We start from the raw sequence: 6,969 nt of genomic DNA, 5'->3' as shown, positions 1-6,969 counted from the left end.
CCCCCCCCCCCCCCCCCGCCCACTAGAGTACTAGAACTCTCATTAGGGCAGGACCATGTATTTGTCTCACTGCTGCATCTCAGCACCTGCAACAGGGCTCGGCACATTGCAGGCCCTCAGGAAATAGTTGTTGAATGAAGAGTTGAATATGTCCTTATCCAGGTTATTTCATTGTGGCAAAATACATATAACATAAAATTTACCATCTTAACCATTTTTAAGTGTTCCATTTAATGGCATTAAGTACATTCACAGTGTTGTGCAGTCATCACCACCATTCACCTGCAGAACTCTTTTCATTTTGCAAAATGGAAACTCTGTATCCATGAAACAACAGCTTCCTGTTCTTCCCTCCCTCCAACCCCTGGCAACCACCATTCTACTTTCTTTCTCTATGAATTTGACTACTCTAGGTACCTTATATAACTAGAATCATACAGTATTTGTCTTTTTGTGACTGGTTTCGTTCACTTAGCACAATGTTCTCAAGGATCATCCATGTTGTAGCATCTGTCAGAATTTCCTTCATTTTAAAGGCTGAATAATGTTCCAATGTATGTATAGACCACATTTTGTTTATCCATTCATCTTTCTATGGATACGTGGGTTGCTCCCACCTTTTGGCTATTATGAATAATGCTGTTATGAACATGAGTGTGCAAATATCTCTTTGAAACCCTGCTTTCAATTCTTTTGGGTATATATATATCCAGAAACATAATTGCTGGATCATATGATGATTCTACTTTTGATTTTTTGAGGAACAGCCATACTGTTTTCCATAGAAGCTGCATCATTTTACATCCCCACCAACAGTGCACCAGGGTTCCAATTTCTCCACATTCTTGCCAACACTTGTTATTTTCAGTTGTGTTCTGTTTCTTATAGTAGCCACCCTAATGGATGTGAGGTGGTATCTCATTATAGTTTTGATTTACATTTCCCTGATGATTAGTGATGTTGAACACCTACTCACATGCTTTTTGGCCACTTGTATATCTTCTTTAGAGTAATGTCTGTTCAAGTCTTCTGCCCATTTTAAAATCAGGTTTGTTGTTGTAGGAGTTCTTTTTGTATTACAGATACTAAACCCTTACCCAATATATGGTTTGCAAATATTTTCTCTCATCCTGTGGATTTCCTTTTCATTCAGTGGATTATATCCTTTGATGCACAGAGTTTTAAATTTTGGTGTAGTCAGTGAGATCAGCTCGGTGCTTTGTGACCACCTAGAGGGGTGGGATAGGGAGGGTGGGAGGGAGACGCAAGAGGGAGGAGATATGGGGATCTATGTATATGTGTAGCTGATTCACTTTGTTATAAAGCAGAAACTAACACACTATTGTAAAGCAATTATACTCCAATAAAGATGTTAAAAAATTTTAAAAAATAGAATTAAAGAAAGTTTCATGTCTGTACACTGGAGTTTTTATGGTTATGAAATTTGTACCCACCATACGAGAACTGTAACTGCAATGCAAGGCAGTATGTGATATATGATGTATCAATTGTAGAAGAAAAGTGTTTTATGATTTCAAAGGAAGGAGAAAGCATACCTACTGGAGTTAAAAAAATTTTTTTTTGGTGTAGTCCAATTTATCTCTTTTTTTTTCTTTTGTTGCCTGAGCTTTTGGTGTCATATCTGATAAATCATTGCTAAATCCAATGTCATAATGTTTTCCCCCTATATTATCTTCTAAGAGCTTTATAGTTTTTGCTCTTGTGTTTAGATCTTTGATCTATTTTGAATTAATTTTGGCATATAATGTAAGAGAAGGATCCAACTTCATTCTTTAGCATGTAGATATCCAGTTTTCCCAGCACCATTTTTTGAAATAGACTGTCCTTTCGCCAGTGAATGGTCTTGACATTTACAAAAAACATTTGTCCATGTATTTGAGAGTTTATTCTGGGCTTTCTATTCTATTTCATTGGTCTATATGTCTCTCTTTATGGCAGTACAACACTGTTTTGATTACTGTGACTTTGTAGTCATTTTGGAATCAGGAAGTGTGAGATCTCCAACACGGTCCTTTTTCAAGATTGTTTTGGCTATTCAGGGTCCCTTGAGATTACATTCGTATTTTAGAATGGATTTTTCTATTTCTGCAACAACAACAGAAAAGTCATTGGGATTTCGATAGGAATTGCATTGAAACTGTAGACCACTTGGGGTGGTATTGACTTCTTAACAGTATAAGTCTGCTGTTGAATTCTGTTTCATAGTATCTTGTTAAGAATTTTTTCATCAATATTCATCAGGGTCTGTGGTATTCTTTTCTTGTAGTGTCTTTGTCTGGCTCTAGTATTAGGGTGATGCTTGTCCTCCTAAAATGAGCTTGGGAGTGTTCCCTCCTCTTCAATTTTTAGAAGAGTCTGAGGAGGCTTGATGTCATTCTTCTTTAAATGTTTGGCAGAATTTGCCAGAGAAGCCATCTGGTCTGGGCTTTTCTTTACTGGGAGGCTTTTTATTACTGATTAAATCTCCTTACTAGTTATAGGTCTGTTCAGATTTTCTATTTCTTCATGATTGAGTCTTGATAGGTTGTGTTTCTAGGAATTTGTCCATTTCATCCAGGTTATTCAATTTCTTGGACTACAATTGGCCACAGTACTCTCTTACAATTCTTTTTACTTCTGCAAAATTGGTAGTCATGACCTCTCTTTCATTTCTGATTTTAGTTATTTGAGTACTCTCTCTTTTTTCTCTTAGTCAATCTAGCTAAAAGTTTGCCAATTTTGTCGATCTTTTCGAAGAACCGAAAAGATTGGTTCTTGGTTTTGCTCTTATCTATGTTGTTTAGAACTTTAAAGGGAGGGGGAATGGAAAGAAAATAAGTACCTTTAAGATAATTATAAACTTGACTGGAAAGGAAAGGAGAGATTGTTGAACTGAAAATGACATCATCACCACTTAGGTATGAAATTGGAAAAATGTTTTGGCATTCTTCATTCCAGACACAGCTAAGCATGGAAAAGAGGGCTTTATTGTGTGCTCCATGCAAAACAGATAATTTTTTAAGCTTATATTTACATATATGCTTACCATGTGCCAGACACTATTATAAGCATTTTACATATATTAACTCATTTAGTCCTCTTAGTAACCCAGTGAGGTAGGTATTATTATTAGTCCCATTTTACAGACGAGTTGACTGAGGGAGAGAGTTTAAGTCATGACTTAACTTAAGTGATTCCCACTTAGGAACTCTAGCTTCAGAAATGCTATACTACTAATAAGCACATCCTTTTGATGGATGAAATAGACACATAAATTGGTCTTTCCTTTAAAGTTTGCCAGTAGGTATGAACGCTATTTAGAAGCTACCAATGAGGTGGCCTTGAAATATGCTATCCCAGCCCAAAAAGCTTGTTCTTAGGGCTTTGGGATCCAGGTCTTCCCTATTCCAAGCTTTCTTCCCAGTGTCTGGACATCCATTTGAATCTCTGTGATGAACATATTACTTGCCAAGCTTTACAATCAAACAGTGACTCCAACAGTGTCAGAACCATGGTCTGCAATGCCAAGGTGACACCGTGCTGGGCACTTGGGCATGCGTGATCAGTGTTACGATAGGCACCCACACTTTTGCCCCTCCCCTCCCCTGTGGCATCTGTCCCATTTTCAGACCTACTGTTTTTCCTTTATGTTGTTGCTTTGGGTTCATCAAATTTCTCATATAAATCCTGACTGCTGTCTTCACTTCAAGGCTGAGCAATCTGATAGGGCCTGTTTTAAAAGGTCATTCTTGTTATTCGTAGAGGACAACAGCAACCAGAGCAAAACAGAGTCGGAACATCAGTGCCCTGGTCAGAACCTTCCTGGGAATTGGCGGAGAGGAAGGCGCGTGGAAACCTACCTTTGACACAACGCGGTACCACGGCCCTGACGCAATAATCTGTAAGTACATATATGCACATATGCGCAGTAGTCACAGATTTCTTCTCTCTCCTGCTGGAACACCGAGTCAGGAAAAATATTCAGAGCCTGAGCCGGGACGTCGCTAGTGAAGCAGAGATTTCAGGTGAGAAGTAAATGTGCAGAGCGGATGCAGTGACCTTTCTTATTCGCAGTGTTTTCATTCTGCAGCTTGCACGGCAGGGACCCTGACATCAGAGGCTCTGATGGCCCGAGGCTGTGTTGGAGAGGAAATAAATGAGCCTGCCCTACTTCCACAGGCGCTGGTAATGTGTGCGGCAGGGAACCTGGGCCGGGCGAGATGTGTGTAGCCGAGGGACCTCTAGTGCCTGAAAGCGGGAGCTGCATCGCCTGCTCCAGTGGGCGGAGGGAGGCCGAGGGGATCCTGAGTTTGAAAGCACAGGGTTTGTTGGGAAGATCCTGTTTGTCCAGCGCCGTCCAGGGTGTTAGGGAGGATTCAAAGGAATTACAAGCAGGCAAACTTAAGGAGCTTATCCTCTGGCTTGGGGAAATCAAAAGAGCGTATGGTTTCTGTATTGACATGAGGCCATAGGAGGAGTTTCTGAGAAGGGAGAGAACACCATGGATGAGTAATCCCGGAAACTGAACCTGGAAGGGCGAATGGACTTAAGATGAAAAGAGGGAGGGCATCCCGGGGATGGGAGAAAACAAACCAGCAGGAAGAAAAACCTTGACCACGTAGAGCAGAGATTTCTAATGAAAATATCTGATAGTCTGTGGTATTGAGGTGATTGAGAGCAGCGAAGCCCAAGAATGGAGGATCCAGCCCCCCTGGGCTCTCCAGAGGACTCTGCTCAGGTCTCCGCTACGGAAAACCTCCTCGCCACCCAGCCTGCCCAGCTCTTGCAGTCAGAAGGGAGCCCAGGAATCGCTCTTTCTGTCCCAATGTATGGGGAATGATGATGGGCGTGTGACAACATGATCATGGGCTGCAAACTCAAATAGTACCGGGCCAACGAGTTAATGCAAAGGCCTGAAACAGACGGGGTGGAGGATTCTGGCACTTCAGTGATGTCCGCTTTCGTTTTACATTTTGCAGAGACATTTAGCCAGCCTAGAGTCCTGAATGCAGCAGGAAGTGGTGGAGGCTTCTTCAAGGGGCAGCGGTGATTCAGCCCCGGCCAACTGTTAGGGTCAGGAATGCAGGTCTGAGTGCCAAGTATTCCAAGCCTTCACAGGAAACACATTATCTAAAATTTTAGGTGACGCCTCTCCATGTTTAACTGATGGGTCAACTTTTTATTTTTATTTAAGTTTTATTTGATATTGGAGTATTGTTGATTTACAATGTTGTGTTAGTTTCAGGTGTACAGCAAAGTGATTCAGTTATAGGTATACATATATCCATTCTTTTTCAGATTCTTTTCCCATATAGGTTAGTACAGAATATTGAGTAGAAAACATTGTGTGGATCAAACAATGCATGCTGTCCCTTTATGAACTGGGGTTCAGATTAATCACATTTATTCTGAAAAATGTTCCAAGATGCTGAATTAAATAGACAAGTTTTACTATAAATCTTATGACTTGGGGGAAAGGTACTGACTTTGGGGGCTGCCTTAATTTCTTTTTGGTGAGAGTGGGAAGTGTAACAATGCATGCTGTCCCTTTATGAACTGGGGTTCAGATTAATCACATTTATTCTGAAAAATGTTTCAAGATGCTGAATTAAATAGACAAGTTTTACTATAAATCTTATGACTTGGGGGAAAGGTACTGACTTTGGGGGCTGCCTTAATTTCTTTTTGGTGAGAGTGGGAAGTGCTTTTTCTCTGATGGTGGCCTTGAAAAGAGCTTGGGCTAAGTTCCTGAAGCCCTTTGCTCCTGTCTCTCTGCCCCTCACTTGCAAGTCCGGTCACCTTTCTGAGCCACTGTTTTCTTTTTTTTAAAACTGATGTATAATTGACATATAACATTATACATATTAATTTCAGGTGTACAACATAATGATTTGATATTTGTTTGTAGTGCAAAATGATCACCACAGTAAGTCTAATTAACATTCCTCACCACACATAGTTACAATTTTTGTTTCTTGTGATGAGAACTTTTAAGATTTACTTCCTCAGAAGCTTTCAAAGATACAGTGCAGCATCATTAACTATAGTCACCCTGCTGTACATTACATCGTCACGCCTTATTTATTTTGTAACTGAAAGTTTGTACGTTTTGACCACCTTCATCCATTTTGCCCACCCCTAACCCCCATCTCTGGCAATCACTAATCTGTTCTCTGTATCTGTGAACTCAAGTTTTGGGGTTTCTTTTAGACTCCACATATAAATGAGATCATACGATATTTGAGCCTCTGTTTTCTCATTAGTAAAATTGGCAATCTAATTAGAGGTCATTTTAGCACAACAATCTATGATTCCTAAGGCACCATCTAGATCTAAAATTCTGTGATTCTTGCTCCAGTCTGAAAGAGGATGTGTTTTCCGGCTGACCTCACCTTACAGAAGGCTCAGAGAGAGTTTCATTTTGTGTGCTGGATTTCTGTCATCCTTCAAGAGAGGCAGTGCAGAGTGGCAAGATCACTGTCAACCTTGGCCACACATTAGAATGAACTGGAGGGTTTGGCAACAAACCCAATGCCAAGCCCCATTCGGAACCACACAGACAAACTGAAGGGACTCTGGGGATGGGTCCCAGGCATGGGGATGTTGCAATGGTTCCTCAGGTGATTTGAATGTGCAGCCAGGATTCAGAGGCCCAGGTGTAGGCAGAAGTAGACTTTCAACCCAGGATCTGGAATCTGACAAACCTGGGCAGTGGCAAGCCACATTTGCAGCCTGAGGCAAAAGGAAAAAATTTGACCTCTGTATACACTTATCAGAACACCCTCCCCTAGTTCAGACAAAATGAGAAAAGTTTATAAAATCTCTACAATCAGAAATCAAGACTGTATATAAAGTCTGTGTTGTCCAATCTGTTCTTGAACTATGGTCAACCTTGGCCATCAACGCATTGGGGACACAAGGTCCTGCAGTGCTGGGAACCATGAGTTGACTGGAAACAACCATTCCTGC

The 6,969-nt window shown here is 40.8% G+C and overlaps 1 pseudogene; it reads left to right on the top strand.

The window, feature by feature from the left end:
• Nucleotides 1–4,693: 4,693 nt before the first annotated feature.
• Nucleotides 4,694–6,969, top strand: part of LOC103071668 (probable dimethyladenosine transferase pseudogene) — a 10,869-nt pseudogene continuing 8,593 nt past the window's right edge.

Source organism: Lipotes vexillifer, unplaced genomic scaffold, assembly GCF_000442215.2.
Source record: "Lipotes vexillifer unplaced genomic scaffold, Lipotes_vexillifer_v1.1 scaffold863, whole genome shotgun sequence".
In the NCBI taxonomy this organism is placed as follows: domain Eukaryota; kingdom Metazoa; phylum Chordata; class Mammalia; order Artiodactyla; family Lipotidae; genus Lipotes; species Lipotes vexillifer.
This window is presented reverse-complemented; position numbering and strand designations above follow the sequence as displayed.